Here is a 22,018-nt window from a genome sequence, read left to right on the forward strand (position 1 = left end):
TTCTGCCAGATGCAAGTTAGCAGAAATTATAAAATTAAGTTACTGCAAAATCTTCTGTGAAGTGGAGGGAAAAGACTGGGGGAATTGGCAGGGGGTAGTAATTGAAGGATTGCAGCAGCAGGATTCCTTAAAGGATTTCTCAAACATCATTCAAGCTGGCAGAAGTCCTCCATGTTGGCTCAATGGTTAGCACTGCTGTCTCCCAGCGCCAGGAACCTGGGTTCGATTCCACCCTTGGGCGACTGTCTACGTGCAGTTTACATGTTCCCCCCAGAAGGGAGAAAGCTCCAACATCAGTAAGAGCGCTCGAAGCTATTAGGTTGTCTTAAGAGGCCCTCACATTGTCTTTGGAGAATGTCCTTACTTATCAAATGTTTCTGTAAGAGTTGTCTCTTGGTGAAGCAGATCATGTTATCCCGTGACCAGCTCCTGCTCAGGGCCAAGTAAGGGTGGGCAAGCAACATCTATATTCCCTAAAAGATTAAAAGGAAACTCTGCATTTAAGAAATACATTGGTTGTCAGATTATCAGGCATCCTTAATTAACTGCACCAAAAGACAACAAAAAGAACATTAGAGTGTAGCAATTTTGTCAACAGAACCTGAATATATCTCAAATGGTCAGTGCTGTTTACAGAAAACCACGACACTCTGATCTGTGCCCAGGGGAAAAGTGACCTTCAGTTGGATAATACATCCTCAGACTTTGGCTGACACACAGAGCATGAAAATAGTTGACAATTTGTTTGGAAGTGCAGTGTGCCTTTAGTGCAGAGGAATTTTAACCTTGTGTGCTGAGAGTGTTGAGTTACATGCTGGTCTGTCTAATGAATCACTAGCGTGGAATAATGCAATCTTTGTATGTTCCTGCGGACTGCGCGGTTGTACTTAAATTCCAATTTCCATCTCCTTCCATAAATGGTTTTAATTAATTATGGACTAGAAGTCTTGAATGTGGCAGCATATTAAAAATTTAATTAACATTGACGAGCAGTTTCAGCCCAGTTCTTTTCAGAGTGAGTTATATCGCCCTCTAACTCTACCCCCACCTTCCAAGCTCGAAGACCTACAGACACGTGTTCAGCCATTGCTGCCAGTCTAATGCCACAGTGTCAGTTCAGTTTTTGTTTACAAGCGCTGATAATTGCATGTGACGGAGCTGCAAGAGCCACACGTCATTTGATGTTGCTTAGACTGTGTTTTGGAATGCTTCTACATTAGAGCCAAGGGTTGCCATCCTCTACCAATTCCCCCTTCTGCCCTCCCCTCCCGTTAACACCTCCCATCCGATGCCCCAGTGACTGCTAACCTCCCACTGTGTGGCTATCCTGCCTGATTGACTGTATTTTCTTTTCATCAGACGAATATCAAGCTTTCCTGCCCTCTGCCTGATTGTTTTAATGACTGGGATTGCTTCCTGCGGGACTGTCGTCTTGAGTGGTTTACATTTCATTGCAAATGATTTTGGAGATGTATGTGTCTTGGTGTAAAGGGTTGGAGTTCAACATAGAATCTTGCAGTCAGGTGTAGCCATTTCATAGTGTTAAAGATCTCTTCCTTTTGCACAGAATATACTTTCAAACTCATCCCCCCCGTCCTCACAATTTTGCTCCTATTTATTGTTCACTTGTTTGCTTATTCGAAGACTCAAAGCACAAGTTCATGAGTAGACTTAGGCTTTGAATTGAGGGATCTCTAACAATGCTATTCTTTGACTTATATCAGGGTGCCACCAATGTTCACAGAAATGAGCTTGGAGGGTGAGTGTCAATAGCCTGTTCAAACAGCAGCAAAGATCTCCTGACAGCATCAGTTGGGTGCATTCTGTGTTCTGAGCCAGCATGTTGTGCATTCAAACCCTACTCCAGAAACTTGAGCATAAAACCCCTGCTGACACTCCAGTGCTACACTCAGGGACTGCCACACCGTCTGAGGTGCCATCTTTCAAACAAGACTTTATACCGATACGCAACTTGCCCGTTCAGATAGATGTTAAAGATTCCCGTGGTGCCATTTCAAAGCAAGGCAAGCGGAATCTCACAAATATTTGCCCTACGCTAAAAACACAATTTCCAGTTATTAACTGCTTGTAGTTCATGGAACCTTCCTACGCATAAACTGGCTAACACATTTTTACAACAATGGCTGCACTTCACAAGTACCTCATTAGCTGTAAAGTGGAAGCTGATGTTCTAATGATATTACTGTGAAACTATTAATTCAGAGACCCAGGTAATGTTCTGGGGATCCAGGTTTAGATCCCATCATGGTCAACGGTGGAACTTGAAAAAGTCTGGACTGAAGAGTCGAATGCTGACCATGAAACTGTTGTTGATTGTTGGAAAAGCCTATCTGGTCCACGAAAACAGTATCCTTTGGATAAGGAAACTGTTGCCCCTACTGGGTCTGTTCTACATGTGACTCCAGGCCCACAGCAATGTGATTGCCTTATAACTGCCCTCTGAGCAAGTGGGATGATCCATAAGTACAGGCTTAGCCAGCGACATCAATACCCCATGAGTGAATAAAAAAAATTCCTGAAGTCATGGAAGGAACTACATATATGTAAGTTGTTTTTTTCAGGTAAGTACTGTACAAATGAATCCCATGTTGTAACCTTGAGAATAGATGGGATAATCCAGCAGACCAGTTGCTCCATATCCCTTAACTTGGTGTGGTTTCTTGTGTAATGTCGACAAGGCATCAGTTAATCACTGCCTTTCTGTGTATAGACAGCACAGAAACAATGGGTGGGAAGCAGCACTGACAGGAGGGAAACCTTTCAATGTAGTATCGCTTTGAATGTGGAACTCTCCAACACAAACAGTGATTGAGGCAAATAGCATCAAGGGGCAGGATGATTTAATGGGATAAGATGAAGAGGGACGGAAAGAGGGTCAATATGAAGCATAAAAGCTGACAGCTGCTGGTTGGGCCAAATGGCCTGTTTCAATGCTGTAAATACTATGTCATATCCTCTTCTAGGTCTGAATATTAACAGGCATTTGATGGTTTGGTGATTTTCAACTTGGATTGGACAACCTGATAAATTACTTAATTTTTAAAGCGGATTTTAAAAGCAAAATGAAAATCTTTCTTTTCTCTTCAGCTGTATACTTTTTGCATTATTTTCATTTTTGTTACATTTTTATCTTTATTTCAGATATGTCGCTGATGCTACTTGTGCCTTGGGTGTCTGTAATTTCACCTATTAATTACAGTTATGACTGGGATATCAAACTGGAGTCATCCACCAAGGGAGCGGGGTGGGGGAGGTATGAAGTGGGAGGGGTTTATCTTGTTCTGTTTCCGACTCCAATGTTTCGTGGAATCAGCTTGGTTAGCATCAGAATGAAGCCAGGGAAGATAATCACTTGTGGTATCTCTCAGTTAAGCTTGATCTTCTTCCTTGATAGCTATATCCTGGTAACATTCAGTCAGGACACAAGCTGTTGGAGATCTCAGTGACGCCCCTACCCCCGACCTACCTCACCACCAGATTGCCAACACTGATTGGATGTATTCCTGGAGGTTTCATCACATGACCCCCTGTTTCCATGGCACTGCAGTCAATAAATGCTTATTTTGAATCTTCAACTTTCTGTTAGGGATGAGCAAAGAAAATTCCAATAAAATGGAAAAGATCAGTTTTGTCTTTAATGTTGGCATGGCTTTTTCCCCCCTGGCTTTGCTCTCTGCAGAATCCAGCACTTCTGACAGTACAGCTCTTCCTCAGTACTGTACGGGGACCTTCCCAAAGTGTGAGGGCTATCAACTGAGCCAGAGCTAACGCAGGAAAAAAGTGGAGGTCATCAAGCCTACTCCACTGCTCGGTTGGATCATGACCGCACTTACCCTCAAACTCCATTTACACAAAATAATGTCATTCTGACTGAGATCGGCTAATTGAACACTGACTGGGGGGGCGGGGTAACCAAAGATCATTTGCATAAGCTCACCTTGACAGCAAAAGCATCAAAATGTTAATTCCTGCTCGCAATTGCATAGACCTGTCAAGAAAGCTGAATGCTGACCTTTAGCTCACGTTTCTACTCCCAGAGGGCCTTGTGTGAAGTTTGTAATTGAAAGGAGCGAGATAATACAAGCTTTCTCAATACTGAAGGCTGGGATTTTGCCACTGCTTTCTGAAGCCCAGTAGGAGCTGGTCATTTAGATTACCATCACTGAATACCTCAATATCAATATCCTTGGGGTTATCATTGACTCAGTTGAACTTGTCACTAAATACAGTGGCTATAAGAGCAGGTCAGAAGCTCGAAATACTGTGGCACGTAACTCACCTCCTAACTCCCCAAGGCGTGTCCACCATCTATAGGGTGCAGGTCAGGAGTATTGTGGAATACTTCCTGCTTGCCTGGATGGGTACAGCTGCAACGACACCTGGGAAGCTTGATTCTATCCAGGACAAAGCAGCCTCTGGATGGACACCACATTTACAATCATCCATTACCTCCACATTGCCGCTCAGTAGCAGTAGTGTGTACTATCTACAAGATTTACTGCAGAAATTCACCAGAAATCTTCAGACAGCACCTTCCAAACCCATGACCACTTCCATTTAGAAGAACAAGGGCAGCAGATACATGGGAGCACCACCACCTTCAAGTTCCCCTCCAAGCCACCCACTGTCCTGATTTTGAAATATACTGCCATTTTCTCACTGTAACAGGAATTCTCTTTCTAAGGGCATTGTGGTTCTATATGCAGCGCATGGACTGCAGTGATTCAAGAAGGCAGCTCACCATCACCTTCTCAAAGGCAACTGGGGTCAGGCAATAAATGCTGGTCCAGCCAGCCTTGCCCACATCCTACAAGTGAATTGAAAAAAAGACAGACATCCCACTAGATTGAAAAATATGGCCCTGTTTTCATTTGTATCTCTTAATGTAAACACATCTCAGCATTGCTTAAATGATCCTTTGCAATCCGTGCCTTCCTTTGCAAAAATGTAAATGGAGTCATTAAAGTATGGTGGCGCTCTGGTACATGTCATATTCTGGTAGTTTCCTGAATTAATCACAACAATTGCGCCACCCCATAATATGCGGACACTAACGCCTCTTGACTGCCCCTGCATCTTGATTGTTGCCCGGGGTGGGGAAAAGGATGAAGCCAGATATTTTCCAGTGCTTCTTCCACCCCCACCCCCGCTCCACTTTCCAAATCCCCCATTAGTCCTGATTCTTTCACCATGAAATGATGTGGCTGTAAGGTATCCTCAGGCATCTTGAGTGTAGGATAAGCCTAATGTATCAGCCAATGCTTGTCAGTGATGTGTACACACTTGTGACATAAATATGTGTATTTTTAACAAAATGTCAGAGTGCAGGGGAGAATGTCATTTTGTAAACTGAGATTAAAAACGGCACAGGAACTCTTTGGGTGGCTTGCCCTTAAACCTTTGGCACCTGGGTTAAAATCCATTCCAGAACAGGAGGGTGGCTGCTGTGTTTCTGATGTGTATGGCACGTGCATGTTGTTAAATGAGTATGAGCTGGCCCCCTGATGGGAGTAAGCACATTATAACAATCACACTTCTCATGTGTCCCTTTTTATTCACTGACAGAATGTTCTAGAGGGCCTGGAAATAATAGCAGTTAGTTATTAGCACACCAATTTCAGTGTTTACTGGGACATAACAGTTAAGATCTCTGTGGTGCAATCGGTTAGCGCGTTCGGCTGTTAACCGAAAGGTTGGTGGTTCGAGCCCACCCAGGGACGTTTGCCATAACAGTTAAGAATTCAGTTCCCATTTGACAGAAGACAAATAGATGAGACTACCCATAATTTAACTCTTGGTACAAAATCAATAGTTTTCACAGAGATGATAAATATGGTCTGGGGAAATGTCACAGGACTGTAATAGGGATGCTTTAGGCCTCAAGTATAGGATCCCCATAACTGTAACTTCATTCCCAATTCCAAACCTGGACATGTTTGACAACAAAGAAGTTGACAAATCTAGAGAATTGTTAAATACCCAGTACAGACACCTTGCAAGCCAAGCTTCCCATATATATGGCATTAAAAATATGTATCAACATGATGTCTTTTACAGAAAGTAAAGTAGACAGCTAGGTTCAGGCTGTCTGTTTTGATGATGTTTCGAGAGACAGCATTCAACTGATCAGTCCATTACTTGGGCGGGTTGCCTAGAAGTGCCCAAACTATAAACTGGTTGAAGAAAGTCTGCAGCAGAAATCTGTTTTTCGACTGGGCTCCCTGACTCGTGATCAGGATGCAGTGACTTTGTAAACAGGGCTGTAAATGAATTCTTGCAGCCACAGACAAGTTATATTTTTCCACAGAGTGTAGCTTATCCAGCAAACCATTTAGTAAACACACACCCTAACAGAGCTGTACTGTCCCTTTCGACCCTTGAGAAATCCATGGAGCCCCTGAAATGCAATGTAATGGACAGCCTGAAATGTTTCTGCAGATCTCTGAAAATTGATCACCACTTACCTAACTAAAAATTTAACTGTTGTTACAGTAGTTTTTAATTGTACGGCAGTAGTGTTTGGCTCTTCATAGAAGCCTGGATTGGTTGATTGATTCATTGTGTGAATGTGTGTGTGTCTGTATCTGTGTGTGTGTGTGTGTATGTGCCAGTATCTGTGAGTATGTGTGTCTGCATCTGTGTGCATGCCTGTATTTGTATGCATGCCTGTATCTGTGTGTAGCTGTGTTTTTTCAGATGAAGAGTCCAGGCCTGAAATGTCAGCTTTGCTGCTCCTAAGATGCTGCTGGGCCTGCTGTGTTCATTGAGTTCCACACTTTGTTATCTTGGATTCTCCAGCATCCGCAGTTCCCATTATCTCTGTGTATGTAATGTGTGTGTGTGTGTGTGTGTGTGTGTGTGTGTGTGTGTGTCTGTATCTGAGTTTGAGCCTATATCTGTGTGTGCATGTGCCCCTATCTGAGTGTGCCTGTATTTGTGTGTTCGTATGTGTAAGTAAGTTTCCCACTGTTTTTCCCAGCAGCTTTTTCAGGGGCACACTGTAATGTTGATGACACTGGAATGCCTTTCTGAGACTGGGAGAGACTCATTCAGATCTGTAAAGATCCCATAAATTCTAGATCTCAGATTGTATACTGCAAACTGTTTAAGCATCGCTCCAACTCAGGAGTATTGCCACTGCTTTAAGTCTTTTTTTGGGAGGTTTGGGGTGCATGGATTTCTGGAAATATTTGCAATCTAAATTGGAGACATCATTTACTTTGAAAGTAGACGGGGTCCTGGATTAGGGACATGTCTTACAAATACATGTACTGATGAACATGATCCCATACAAGTGTGTCATTTTAATACCTGACATACAAATGTTTCCCATATTTATGAGCAGCTATTTTATATTGCTCTGCATTGTGCCAGGACTTGTGTACAAATCGACTTGCAAACGAGTCCAGAAGCAGTTTGCAACCAGAGCCCGCGTGGAGTAGGAAGGTGGAAGTTATGAAAACTGCTCAATGGTCATTTTTATTGTTTCAGCAGAACTGCAACAGGAGAACTGCATTTACATAGCATTATACACATGGCAATATCCCAAAGCACTTCAAAGCCAGTGAAGGGCTTTTTGAAACATAACCCCCCACTGATTTCGGGTGGCATGGTAGCTCAGTGGTTAGCAGCCACAGCACTAGGGACCTGGATTTGATCCCAGCCTTGGGTGAATATTGCACATTCTCCTCATATTTACATGGGTTTCCTCTGGGTGTTCTGGTTTACTGTCACTGTCCAAAGATGTGCAGCTTAGGTCGACTGGCCATGCTAAATTGCCCAAAGACGTGCAGGCTAGGTGGTTTAGCCATGGGAAATGCAGGGATGGGGTGGGTCTGGGTGATGCTGTTCAGTGGGTCTGTGTTGTCTTGATTGGCCGAATGACTGACTTCCACTCTGTCGGGTTTTTACGGTTTGCACATAACAACCTCTGAAGGGGGAGAAAAGACAAAGAAGTAATGGCCAGATAATCTATTTTTGTGGTGTTGGGTGAGATAAACATCAGCAGGCCAGGATGTCTGGGAGAGGGTCCTTTGAATAATGTCATTGGATTTTCTTACATCGTTCAGGGTTACAGGAGAGCCTGGCTAGTTACTTTCATTAAAAGATGGCCCCTCCAACAGTGCAGCACTACATCAGTATCAGCTGAGATTACACTGTCAATCTGAAGTGGGATTTGAGTCAACAATCTTTAATTTCAGAGACAGGAATGCTACTTTAACCTCAGCTCTGACATAAATCGGCAACCCCTTAATTTTGAACAGTGACCCCTTATTCTAGGTTCTTCCACAAGAAGAAACATCCTCTCCACATCAATCATGTCAAGCCCCCTCAGGGTCTTGCATGTTTCTATCAAGTTAAAGAGTCATACAGCATCGAAACAGGCCCTTCAGCCCACCATGGCTGACCAGCTTTGACCAGCTAACTCCAAATGACCCTTCTGAGGAAGGGCCACTGGACCCGAAACGTTAACTCTGATTTCTCCCTACAGCTGCTGCCAGACACACTGAGCTTTTCCAACAATTTCCGTTTTAGTTTCTGATTTCCAGCATCTGCAGTTCTTTTGGTTCTTCTTTAAGGGGAGGTGTTAGTTAAATGATAATGTTGTTCGGAGCTAATATTAGGGGTTAGTTAGCTCAGTTGGCTGGATGGCTAGTTTGCCAATGCAGAGTGATGCCAACAGCTCAGGTTCAATCCCCACCTTGGCTGAGGTCACATTGAAAGTCTGACCTTCTCAACCTTGCTCCTCAGCTGAGGTGGGGTGACCCTCAGGGTAAACCAGCACCAGTCATCTTTCTCTAATGAGAAACCAGCCTTCAGCTGCTCTGGGGTCTGGTGACTTTACCTAATCCAGACGCCCAGATTCATGCCCAAGGAGTATAGGCTCAAATCATACAATGGTATTTGGTGAAATTTAAATTTGCTCAATGAATAAATTTCATCAGTAAAAATCTGGAATTGAAGTTGTGATGCTATATTGATTGTCATGAAAGCCCTGATTCATGAATGCACTTTAGGGAAGGAATTCTGCCCTTGTTCTCGAGTCTAGTCTGTCTTTATGTGACTCCATACATGCCACAGTGTAGTTGACTCATAACTTGCCTCTGAAATAGTCCACAGCAGGCTACGCAGCATCAGTGAAGCAGGGAAGTTGACGTTTCAAGTCAGGACCCTTCCTCAGAAATGGACATTTATGAGGAAGGGTCCCAATTTGAAGCATCAACTTTCCTGCTCCTCTGACGCTGCCTGGCCTGCTGTGTCCCTCCAGCTTCATACTGTGTTGTCTCTGACTGCAGCATCTGCAATTCTTGCTATCTCTCAAATGGCCTAGCAAGCCATCGAGCCCAAGGAAACTTGGGATGTGCAATACATGCCAGGAACACCCACAATCCATGAACATGGAAAAAAAGTTAAACTCCCACCAGGCCCCCAGTCATTTGTTCTGTGCGACTAAAGTTCCCTTTAGTATTATGAGCGATCTGCAGCTTCACTGAGGGACATCTGTGCACTGTAAGCGCCAGATCGATGTGCCGAAAAGTAGACCTATTCAATATGCTTCACATTGTATTTCAGAACAAATTGTGAAATACCCTGATTTAATAAATGATTGTAAATTGGCAATCTGGCTTTGGACAGAATATCTGATCCAAGCTGAATTTCACTCTGAACACAATTGCCTTGGATAAACTAGTTACAAGCTTTCCGAGGATTTGGCTGCACTATAGTACAATTTGACCCAATGTCAGCAACATTGAATATCTGGCCCACATTCAGCAATTGCTCTGCGAAACTTGTGTTGATGGGGAATGACCCTATTAGAATGTATAAAATTGCACTGTTACTTTTTAAAATTTCACCGCACTGGCTAGCCAGCATTTACTGCCGAGAGGGCAGTTGAAAGTCAGCAATATTGTGTGGGTCTGGAGTCACATGCAGGCCAGAGTAGCAGTTTCTTTTCCCTAAAAGAGATTAGTGAACCAGGTGGTTTCTTCCCAACAGTTTCATGGTCACTATTAGACCCTGAACACCAGATTTTTTTTCTCATTCCATTCAAATTCCACCATCTGCAATGCCCAGGTCTCCAAAACATTACCTAGGTCTCTGGATTAACAGTCTAGCGATAATACCAACAGGCCAACACCTCCCACTTGATTTATAGCACATTTATGGGCCCAATTTTAGCCAGTCAAAAAGCATCCACTTTCATAAAGTTAAAATTGGGTCCCAAACCTGCCTATGGAGGCAGGGTGGTGGGATGTAAAATGACGTTGTTAAAACTTTTAAATATTTAATCAGTGCTTCCATTTGCAATAACAAGCCAATTCAAAGCAATACCAGTTCAAATGCATGTGAAGGAAAATGGTCCGCAGCAGGTTATGACACTTGGTGAATACAACACGATGACATGCACGGTCGTCTCTCGAAGCAGCATCTTCATTCACCAAAAGTTGCTCATCATTTCTTACCCCATGTTACAGTTGAAGGGCAAGACAAAAAGATAGACCCTGAGAGCCCTGATAAGAGCTGCAGCAATTAAACCTGCACCTTTGGCACAATTGTACACTGGAGCCATTTAACCACATGGTCTGGAGTGGTGAGCTTATCATTTGAATTTTGAAGACACCCTCATGAATAATCAAATTAGGAAGAATACCACCTTCAATATTGTTTTGCAATTCAACTGAGAACATGCTCCTTAATTTTGGAAACACAATCAGAAATTGCTGGAAAAGCTCAGCAGGTCTGGCAACATCTGTGGAGAGAAATCCCATTTTGGGTGTAGTGACCGATCCTCAGATATGCCAGACCTGTTGAGCAGCTCCAGTAATTTCTGTTTTTGTTTCTGACTTGCAACGTCCTCAGTTCTTTCAGGTTTTAATTCATTATCGTTAATTTTGGAGCTGTTTCAATGATTAGAAATTAATTTTCTCTTCCTTTTCCAGAATCGCTGCAGTTCCCACTCTTTCATCTGAAGGTAGCAGGATAATACCTGTTAATACTGCTGAACAGAGAGACATGATGCCATTCCTTTCAGTTAAACTCAGCACAGCAACTGCGAGAATGACAAATTTCAAAGAACCATAACAATTTACATCAATCAAAACAAAACCCAAAGAAATGCTGGATCTAATTCAGATCCAACCCGACTTTGTACATTACTGGAGACAAGATAATCAGCCGACCTCTTCATGTGATTCAATATGCTTCCTAGAAGCAGCATACATCCACATGCAAGGAAACATTTTCTGCAAATGAAAGATTCCTTTATTGAATTATTCAGAGGCTCAAGGAGCCTATTGTTATCTACTGCTGTCTCCATTTCAGCATCTTGACAAGTCAGAGTTGACTTGCCAGTCAATCAGCACTCCTTTTCTTCCTGTGGTATAAATTGTTATGATCATTCAACAAGTGGTATTCTTGCATTTGTCCTGATGGGTACAAGTTGCATATCTTCAGCATCACAGCTCTGTACTGTTCAGCAGTAATCATGTTTTGTACTTCATTTCTTGATTATTTGCATAACACATGTTCCTTAACACCCACTCCCTTTATACTCGGTATTGTCTCATCATCAAACAGAGATGCAAAAATGAATGTCGGCGTTAAAAATAAGATTTGTGATAGAGAAATAATATTTAATATCAGTGTTTCAAACAATATTCACACGAGTGGAAACCAAAATTTGATGCTGTTTAAGTGTTTTGAGAAATGGACAAAACCTGCTGCAAATAGCAAGGGATTATCCTGTGTAAGATAATAAAATGTGAGGCTGGATGAACACAGCAGACCCAGCAGCATCTCAGGAGCACAGAAGCTTTTGTGCTCCTGAGATGCTGCTGGGCCTGCTGTGTTCATCCAGCCTCACATTTTATTATCTTTGGATTCTCCAGCATCTGCAGTTCCCGTTATCACGGATTATCCTGTGTGTTGGATTCTAATTGCTTTCTCAGACAAATGCAAAGGTTTATTGGAGTGGGAAAGAGAAAGGTGGAATTGGTGAAGCTGATCATAGCTGGGGACGGAGACAGGGTGACAGAAATCCAGTCTGCACTGAATAAAACATCCTCTATACGTTTTAGTATTTCACGCTGTCACTGAGTCTAAAACAACATCCTCCTATGAATACTGTCACCACTTCTTCCGTCAGACAGAACTAAAATACATGAAATTATAGTCTTTGTTTTAAAATGACTTCATGACCTTTCTCTCCCTTTTCCCTTTCTAATATCCTCCAACACGATTAACCTCTAAGTTCTCTGCACTCCTCTTAACCTGGCCTCCTGACAGTCCCAAACTTCCATCACAGGTGGCCACGTTTTCAGCTACCTGAGTCTTAAGTTCTTAAGACCCGAAATATCTTTGCCTGTCACTTTTGTTAGTCACCCTCTTGCTTTACTAAGTTTTTGATCACCTATCCCGATATCACTGTTTTTGGCTGAGCATCCGTTTTTAGCTGCCCATACTCCCTTGAAGCACTTTGAGGTGTCGTCCGACATGAAAGGCAGGCTGTACCTAAATGCAATATGTTGCTCTCAATTTATGTCAACATAAAATGATATCCATGTAATTTTTTCGATTTAGTGTTCTATAAGTTATTATAAATGAAGAAAATCAGATGAGAAACTGTATTTTAGAGATATGAGAAGAATGGTCACAAAAGATTATCATTCATCTCATAATTTCCAGTCCCAGGGATAAAATAACACAATAAATAGGAGCAGGAGTAGACAATATTGCGCCTAGGACCTGAATTCCTGCCGAATAGTGACCAAGGCTGATCTTACATTTCAACTCCACTTTCCCTCCTGCTCTCTGTTTCTCTTTATTGTCATAGCCATAAAGGCAATCCTTTTGGTCATTTGTGTGCAATATGTTGCGGAACGTTGCCAGTGGTTTGCCTGGCACCGGATACTAAATCCACTGTGCTGGATGAGTCCTCTGTAAGAATTATAATGTTGTCTAATTTATTGTCACCATTTTCAGGAACACAACCACAAATTTAAACGTGGATGTATTCCATTATGCAGTGGCGTAAGCAAACAAAATTGGATGCTGAGTTGAAGAGGATGATGGGTGAAGATAAAGGTGTGACCAAATGCTTGACCAAAGAAGCTGGTGGCACAGGGTTGATCTTACAGAGGTTTATAGGTTTCAGAGGGTATAGGTTTAAGATGAGAGGGGAAAGATTTCAAAAGGACCGAAGGAGCAACCTTTTCATGCAGAGGGTGATGCATGCATCGAGTGAACTGCCAGAGGAAGTGGTGGAGGCTGGTACAATTACAACACTTAAAAGGCATCAGGATGCGTAAATGAATAGGAGGGGTTTAGAGGGATATGGGACAAATGTTTGCAAACGGGACTAGATTAATTTAGGATCTCTGGTCAGCATGGACAAGTTGAACCGAAGGTTTTGTTTCCACGCTGTACATCTCTATGACTGTGTAGCTCTAACAGGCTGTATTGAAATGGGATGTAGCGAGTCAGGCATTAATCCTGTGGATTCTAAGAGAACACACTCTTAGAAAAGTCACCCTGGGAATTGGGTTCAATTCTTAACAGCTGACATTGACTTGACAGATAAACCTGACCCAGAGTGAATTGTGATGCTGTTTGTTCCATTCTAGGGGACCCCAGTCACCCATTCTCTTTATTGAACAGTGGTTCCATTTTGGATTCACTCTAATCTAGGCAAGAGGTTGATAGCAAAGGAGAACTTTTGAAACTTGCCATTAATTTCACTTCACTTGCTGAAACAGTGTCGCAAACTTGTAATTAATGATGGAGAGATAAAACGTCTTTGATTTATCCAGCCTGCCCCAGAAAATTTGTCGTACTGAGCCTATTAACATTTTGTAGCTGTTTTGTGAGGAGGGAGAAAGTTTCTGACACTGTTTTTCAGCACTAAACCTGAAGATAAAAGATTCATTGCCTTCATCCATGCCCAAGCATACAGTGCACATTTATCATTGACCTTACTTGTTGTTCATTGATTTTACTTGGCTGCTGTCTCTGACACGAGGGATTTAATAGCTGTTTATATTCAAGCTGCAGGGAATCTCTGCAGCACCACAAATCCTCCAATCACAAGCTCCTGTTAATCGATATTTTTTTGCAGATTTATTTCTGTTTACATAAAGACATCTAAGTTGTGGTGGAATATAAGATTCAAAAGGAAAGCCATTTAGAGACAAGAAACAAAGTGTGATATAAACTTTCTGATTAATATTTAAAATATCATCTCTTTTTAGTTTGGGTTTTGAACTTTAAGTGAGTAACATGTGGATCTTCTGTGTGTTTGAAGTTAATAATTAACTTGTAAGTATTTCTGTAGCCATGGTGATTTCTTTAAAACAGTTTGTGAGGGCTACTTTGACAGTGTGATTTGTTCTTATTTTATTTTATTATTTTACAACCTGGCATTGTAGATAATTGTACCTCAAGGTTTTCATTCGAAATTTTGAGACTCCGGCAGTTTCCTTTCAGCTTAAGGGATCTATAGCTTAGAAGGAAGAGGTTTTTATTTCAGTTTTACTTTATTTTTGGGCATTTCTTGCATGGAGATGCATGTGTAGAGCCATGCATCTGAGAAAGGAATACAGTAAACTTGATTATCTTGGAGGAAGGAGGTACTGAGAGTCCCACTCCAGAAATGTTGGGATAAAACTGTGAAGAGGACTTGAAGCTGAGTTTACTTAACCTCAGGTGTATGACAGTTCCAGGAATTATCTATCAGAGGTTCCAGTATTGGACTTGGAGACACAGTTATTTTAACCTACCAAGTTATTTGGGAAGAGATTCTGGTTTGAATAATGCAGAAGGGTGTTGTTAAGTACTGTAGGGATATGTTTAATATTATAAAGGAGTATTTTGGGACGATAGGATTCTATTTTTACAGTGTGTTTAAAACTCTTGAATTTGTATTATGTGTAAGTAGATTGATTTACCCATTTAACTTCATTTCTTTTGCATTGTAAACTCCTGTTTTATTGTTAAAATAAAATTTGCAACATTTTACTTTACTTCAGCAAGAGACCACTTAGTTAAAAACAAAACAAAAAATGATCTGGCAAGCCAGATTTCAGTCTGGATCAGTCAGGGTTGTCTAGTAATGACATCTGTTGGGATCAAAACACAAAGTATAAACCAATTGAACCTTGAGGCCTCAAGAAAGACAGAACTTGCATTCATGTAGCACCTTTCATGACTTCAGAGTCCATCAAAGATCTCTGATGAAGGGCCTAGGCCCGAAACGTCAGCTTTTGTGCTCCTGAGATGCTGCTTGGCCTGCTGTGTTCATCCAGCTCCACACTTTGTTATCTTGGATTCTACAGCATCAGCAGTTCCCATTATCACTAAATCACAAATAATGCTCAGTTTTAGAGTAGTTCAGGCTCTACAATGTAATTTATTCTGTTTATATCTCTGTAATGTCAGCTGCCTCAGGCTATCTGCCTCTGAAGCCCTCTCCTTATCTCCAGATTTGATGACTCTTATGCCCCTGCAGCTGATCTCCTGTCCTTTACCCTCTGTCGTATGCTTCCAAACTTCTGCTTCCTGTATTTATCCCATTCCTGGTACCTCCCATTGAACATACCTGCTTTTCCTGACTTGGTTCCCAGGCCCCCAGTTTAAAATTCTTGTCTGTGCACTTAAATCCATTAAATGCCTTGGTCTTCCCCACTTCACTTTCCTCATCTAAGCCTGCAAGCTTCCCATAATGGCCCAATCCTCCATTTCTGCCATCTTATGCCTCACTTTCACTTTGATCCACCATGTAGTAATGTGGGATTGACACTCTCCTGTGTGAACAGCGACAGGTTTTGCTGGCGGGAAGGAAGGAGATGCTATCTGGAGCCTGACAGTTCCATGTGATCTGATGGTGTCCCGACTTAGCTCTTTCTGCACTTGTTCTGTATCTATATCAAGATTAAGGGTGTAATTCCCTTCAATCAACAAACCACTGGTGCCTTCAGCTCTCTGGCACGCAAGCTTTGGAATTCTCTCTCCAAATCTCCGATTATCCAAATTACTTCTTTCAAGCTGACCTTTCTGACCACACTTTTAGACATGTGGAATCATTGGCCTCCATTTGTATCATAAATGTTGAGTTAGCCCACCATGACTATGCCTGTCAATGAGCAAGACCAGGGCAAACCTCCTAAAATCACTGCCTTTGGCTTGACAGGTGGAGGCCAATCAGCCCATCATGCTTGTTCCAGTCAATAAACAGCATGCAGGCAAATCTCCTAATACCGTGTCTTTAGTTTGACATTCCCCTTTTTATTCCAGTTCCATTCTAGTGATATGTTGTTGTTACATAATGCACATCATGATGTAAAGCATAAATATTGAATCCTGGGAGAGTCAATTCTTGTGCAAAAATATCTTGAAACTTATCTGTAGAAATGTTTAACTTGATCTTTTCAATGCCAAAGCAGTTCCACTGCCTAAAGGAAATGGGAGTTCTGCAATATTATTAACTTTTTGTTGAGTGGAACGGCAAATTCAAATGCTACAGCACATTGTTGCACTTACGCGCGCATAAATCCCGAGCTTCCTTTTCATTATTTAGTATCTGCAGCACTTTTTAGACTTTGAAACACTTTCAAATCATTTGTGAGTCAGAATCCAATATCAGTTGATGACTGAATGAGATGTTCTGAAATGCAGGCCAGATTGTACACTGAAAGACTAAGTGCTACAAGGGCAAGCTACAGTCTGCTCGAGGTCACACCAAAGCGACTTCTCAATTTTTTTTTCTTTGAATAGTGTGTCCTATTTAACATTTATGCTGGCAGCGCCTCTCAATATATGAATGTAATATGATCCTGCCGACTCAACAGTTTTGATAGGAATCATAATTTTACTGAATTATGCGCTGTTGAATGGTCTTTCATCATGTTGTAATAAGTCAAACACAATATCAAAATGAAGGTCTTGAACTACACTTGATATACAAATAGGCCGGATTACTCTCATCTTCAAGATGAAGACTGTCGAGCACCAAGACTTCGTTATGTGTTTATGTACATCGAAGGCGTTAGTGGTGATTTCTACTTTCGAAGCTTATCTTATTGCCATTTGAGGTATGCCAGCAATGACAAAAGCCTTTGCAAGCCCTTGAAGCTCATTCGTCTGATACAAGAACTCTGCAATCATGAGAAGCGATTGTATTTTGAATGGTCTGCGCTGTTTTCCCTTTAGCTCTGTCACACTCTAGGCTGGCTGGCTCCTTAAAGATCTTTCAGTAAAGATGCCGTGTTTTCCTTGGGATCTGTTTGAGTTGCAATTATCAGCCAATCTCCTGCGAGGTCCTTGTTGCCACGATCCTCTCAAAGCGGATTGAAACTTAGTTACAAATCCGCTAATGACAACAGAGACCAGTGACAGGGGAGAAAGAGGTTTCATTGTTTTCTTCAGTTGCACCGAGGGCAGTGGAATTCTGGAAGCTTCTCCTTCGAAACGCTGCAGCAGGTGATATTTTCAAGACTGAGGTTATCTGTCAGGTAAGAGTTTTCAAAGATATTGAACTAGTTAACACAGATGATGTTAAAGTACCAATCAGTCAGACACCGGGATCGAATGGTCACTCCGTGTTTCAATGGGCATTAGAATGTGAACAATAGGAAAACGTGGATACTGAAAATGATTCATGAATGGACCACCATGAAATGAGGCAGTCCGGTGACTGTATTCCACTGCCAGGGGCCTGTATAATGTGGCATTGGGCTTTCACTCCTCAGGAGTTGCTGGACAATGACCTGGTAGATATGCTAGTCCCAGCAGAACTGTTTGTTGTCCACCGAACTGGGATCCCGGGGTTGTTAGATCCTGAGTTGGCCTTAGTGAGTGGCACAGTGGCACAGTGGTTAGCACTGCTGCCTCACAGCGCCAAGGACCCATGTTTGATTCCACCCTCAGGTGACTGTCTGTGCGGAGTTTGCACATTCTCCCTGTGTCTGCGTGGGTTTCCTCTGGGTGCTCCGGTTTCCTCCTACAGTCCAAAGATGTGCAGGCTTGGTGGATTGGCCATACTAAATTGCCCGTAGTGTTCAGGGATGTGTAGACTAGGTGTGTTATTGGGGATGGGTCTGGGTGGGTTGCTCTGAGGGTCAGTGTGGACATGTTGGGCGGAAGGGCCTGTTTTCACACTGGAGACATTCTCTGAAAGAGTTATGGATGGAGAGAGATCAGGGAGGCTAGCCTGGGCGATGAGTCCGTCAGCGGTGTAAGTGGGGAGAGGGCGGACTTGTTGGATTTTGAAGGCCAGATGGGAATGTAGGAAGCAGGTTGGGTGGACAAGATCATAAAGTAGGGGGAAACGGCCTCTGTTGCATACAGGGTACAAGAAGTAATCTTCTTCCTCCTTTCCTTTTCACCAAAGCTGGTGATAAACAGCTTGCTGACCCTACTCCTGATCAGTGTATATTTTTATGCTCAGAAGTACTATCACCCACGGCTGAGTGATTTTTCCACCACCAAATCACTTTAACTTTTGTTTTGTTTTCCTTTTTAAACAGTAACCACCACTAGTAAAAGACGTTTACATTTAGATGTTTACATTGCCGAGGCCATTGAGGAAAATGCAAACTATCAACAAGTGAGGAGGTAGGGAGCAAGGGAAGGAACAAAAGCAGAATGGAGTTTTTGGGGGAGATAAAACAGCATCTCCCCTGCAGTGCCCACCTCTCTCTAAAGGCACTGAGAGTATTGTTGGACATTGCGAGCTCCCTCTCCAAAGGGACCTGGATGGCCAGTATAGAAAGGATGGAGGGCCTGAGTCAAGTTACAGTTGGCCACTGAAGGGCTTCAGTAGGTCTAAGAGCAGGTAGTCTATTGGGTCCTCACTGACCACCCTGCCCACCCTCAAACCTCCACCAATAAGATGGGGACCAGGTTGGGATGGGTGGGAAGGCAATGGACTAGCCACTTGACATATCTTTTGGAAATTGCTTCCCGCCAAAAATATGCTGTCTAGAAGATGTGGACTGTAAAATTCAGCCCATTAATTGAGCTAGTAAACCAATCCTCCAACATAATTCGTTCAGTGATTGATGACTGAGAGGTGTGGTGCTAAGGCAGAATTTATTAATGACAGCTGTTGGCCTTATTGTTAGCTGTGGCTCAGTCTGTAACACTTTTGACTCTAATTCAGAAGGTTACAAGTCCAAGCTCCACTTCACACACTTGGTTCAGAAAGTCCATGCTGATACTGCTGGCCTGGACTGAGGGCAGGTCCCAGGACACTGAGGTATATCAGGGGCTAATTAACTGGGTGTGGGTTGCGGGGAGCCTGCTGTGCTTGGGCTGGGGTCCGAGGCCACGTGTGACACTGGGGCCTACAGATTACTGCCCCTGCCCCTGGCCAAGTGAGTGCTGCATTGTCTCTTGAAACAAGAAGAGGATGATAATGGTACGATGTGTGAGCTGGCACACAGCACCATGATGACCAGTGGCTACAACAGCCTGGCACAAATAGCAATCCACAACATCACTTGGCAGGTTCATGTGCCTCCTGTGCTCGAACTTGCTTCTGAAGGATTGGCCTTTTCAGCCAATTAGCAAAGGTTCATCACAGGGAAACCTCATGCCTCCAATAGGCTGTTGCTGTACATCGATTATCCCCTATGGATGGGTTGGGCACCATGTTATTTCTGACAAGATTGTGAGGCAGTGCACTATGCATCTTTTCCTTGGTTGTCTCACTCAGACCAAATGGGAATATCCACTGCTAATGTAACTTAATTGTGCAGCCCAGTATTGGATGTGATGAATTGCCTGGAGCAGGCTGAGAGTGGGGGGAAAGCTGTAAACTTAGCTGAGCTTGTACAATCTGGACTGGAGCCAAAGGAAAATTGGTAGAAAGATACGATACCTCAGTTGCTAAAGATTGTAAATGTTCCATGTGAAGTGTCAGACAGGAAATAGGGAAGACAACTTTATCTTCAATCATAAAGTAGATTTTAAAGAAGATTACAAAATCACAGTGAAAGGTGAAGGCCCACAGTGCCGGGCAACGACAAGGTAGATGTTCGTCTAAGAGATTAATTGATTCATACACGCGGACAAACTAAGAATTTATATCAGAAGCAGGTTTACCTATAGAATAGAATGATGCAGCACAACAGGAAGCTATTCAGCCCATCATGCACTGCTGGCTCTTTATATGAGCTGTGTAATTAGACCCACATGTGCTGTTCTGACCCCAGAGCCCTGCTGTTTTATTCTTTTTGTGTGTTTGCCCAATTCCAGTGACAGTTATGATAAAATCAGCTTTCATTACGTTCGGGGTAGTATCCTAGACCCAACCATCTTCCGCTGCTTCATCAATCACCTTCCCTCCCTCATATGGTCAGAAGTGGGGATGTTCGCTAATGGTTGTACAATGTTCAGCACCATTCGTGACTCCTTGGGTATGGAAACAGTCCATGGTCAAATGCAACAAGACCAAGTAAAACATTCAGACTTGGGCTGATAAATGGCAAGACAAAATCTAAGTTTTTCCCCTTGATATACAGTGACACATTCAACCCCCACTACCAACAACTTAGTGACTATTGGTAACTAGAAATTGAACTGGATGAATAAATACCATGGCTCCAAGCACAAGTCAGAGGCTGGGTATTCTAGAGCAGACAATCCACATCCTCAATGCCATCAGCTAACAATAAATCAGGAAAGTAAAGTAATATTCTCCACTTGCCTGGATGGGTGCGGTTCCAACAACACCCAGGAAGCTCGACACTATCCAGCACAAAGCACCCCACTTGATTGGCACCTCGTCAACCATTGCAAACATTCACTCCCTTCACCATCGCCACAGAGACAGTGGCTTGTACCTGCTACAAGATGCCCTGCAGCAACTTGCCAAGACTCCTTAGACTGCACCTTCCAAGTTGCACCTTATATATCTAGAAGGAGAAGAGCAGCAGATATATGGGAACACCACCACCTGCAAGTTCCCCTCCAAGCCTGTCACCAATCTGACTTGGAAATTTATCTCCGTTCCTTCACTGTCACTGGGTTAAAATCCCGGAACTCCCTTCGCAGTAGCTCTGTGAGTGTCTCTACCCGTGATGTTCAGGAAAGCAGCTCACTACCATCTTCTCCAGGGAAATTAGGGATGGGGAGTAATTGTTGGTCCTACCAGCGATGCCCATACCCTGTGAATAAATAAATAAAATAAATTTAAAACATTAAGGCAGTTAATTCTAGTTCATAATAACTTTGTTGAAAACCAACCGCCTCACATTCCCTCCCTGCAGATTTTGTTGATTATGTCAAATCTGTGACCTCTGTTAAGGGTTTCTTACAAAGTTTAAATATTGAAGTTGACCAATGGGCCTCAAATATTTATCTTCTGCTACCTTGCTTCTGATACTGGTACCCATCTCGACAACAAGTGGACCAGTGGCTAAAGAATAAATCTATGTATTTATATAGCTGCTTTCACAACCTCAGGCTGTTTCATAGCATGTTCCAGGTAATTAATGACTTTTGAAGTGTAGTTGTTGTTGTAATGTAGCCAAGTCATGGACAACAATTCCTCATTAACAACAGTGTGATCATGATGGTTAGTTTGCTTTGAAGATATTGGTTAAAGGAAACATAGTGGCCAGGGATAATTAATTCCATCGGAGAGTCGGTATGTGGGTGTCCAAAAAGCAAGTCTAACAGACTCTGGAGATTCCTCGTCCAAGCGCACCCAGTGCCTGATGTACATTACCAGCATAAGGAAGTGATACCACAGATAACCACTGTCCCTACCAAGTCCAACCATCACCATACCCTGACTCCCCATTGGCCTGGGATTTCCTTGTTGATACTTGGACTCGGGTGGGTGCAGCACCAACATCTGCCACTTCTTCCAATGGTGCTGATGGGCAGTAGAGAGCTACCAAGATCCCATTGGCTGGCAGCCCTCAAGGACAATATTTCCACTCACAGCGTCCTTGGGCGTGTCGATGGTGTCCACTTCATTGCCTGATGGGCACTT

The 22,018-nt window shown here is 42.8% G+C and overlaps 1 protein-coding gene and 1 non-coding gene across 2 annotated transcripts in view; both read left to right on the forward strand.

The window, feature by feature from the left end:
- LOC132206754 (uncharacterized) overlaps positions 1–22,018 on the forward strand; it is a 173,658-nt gene that overhangs the window by 39,063 nt on the left and 112,577 nt on the right. The gene's annotated exons all lie outside the window — the stretch shown is intronic.
- Positions 5,668–5,741, forward strand: trnan-guu (transfer RNA asparagine (anticodon GUU)). The gene has a single exon. It is a non-coding gene; the product is annotated as a tRNA-Asn (tRNA).

The sequence above is a fragment of the Stegostoma tigrinum genome, chromosome 43 (genome assembly GCF_030684315.1).
Source record: "Stegostoma tigrinum isolate sSteTig4 chromosome 43, sSteTig4.hap1, whole genome shotgun sequence".
Lineage (NCBI taxonomy): Eukaryota > Metazoa > Chordata > Chondrichthyes > Orectolobiformes > Stegostomatidae > Stegostoma > Stegostoma tigrinum.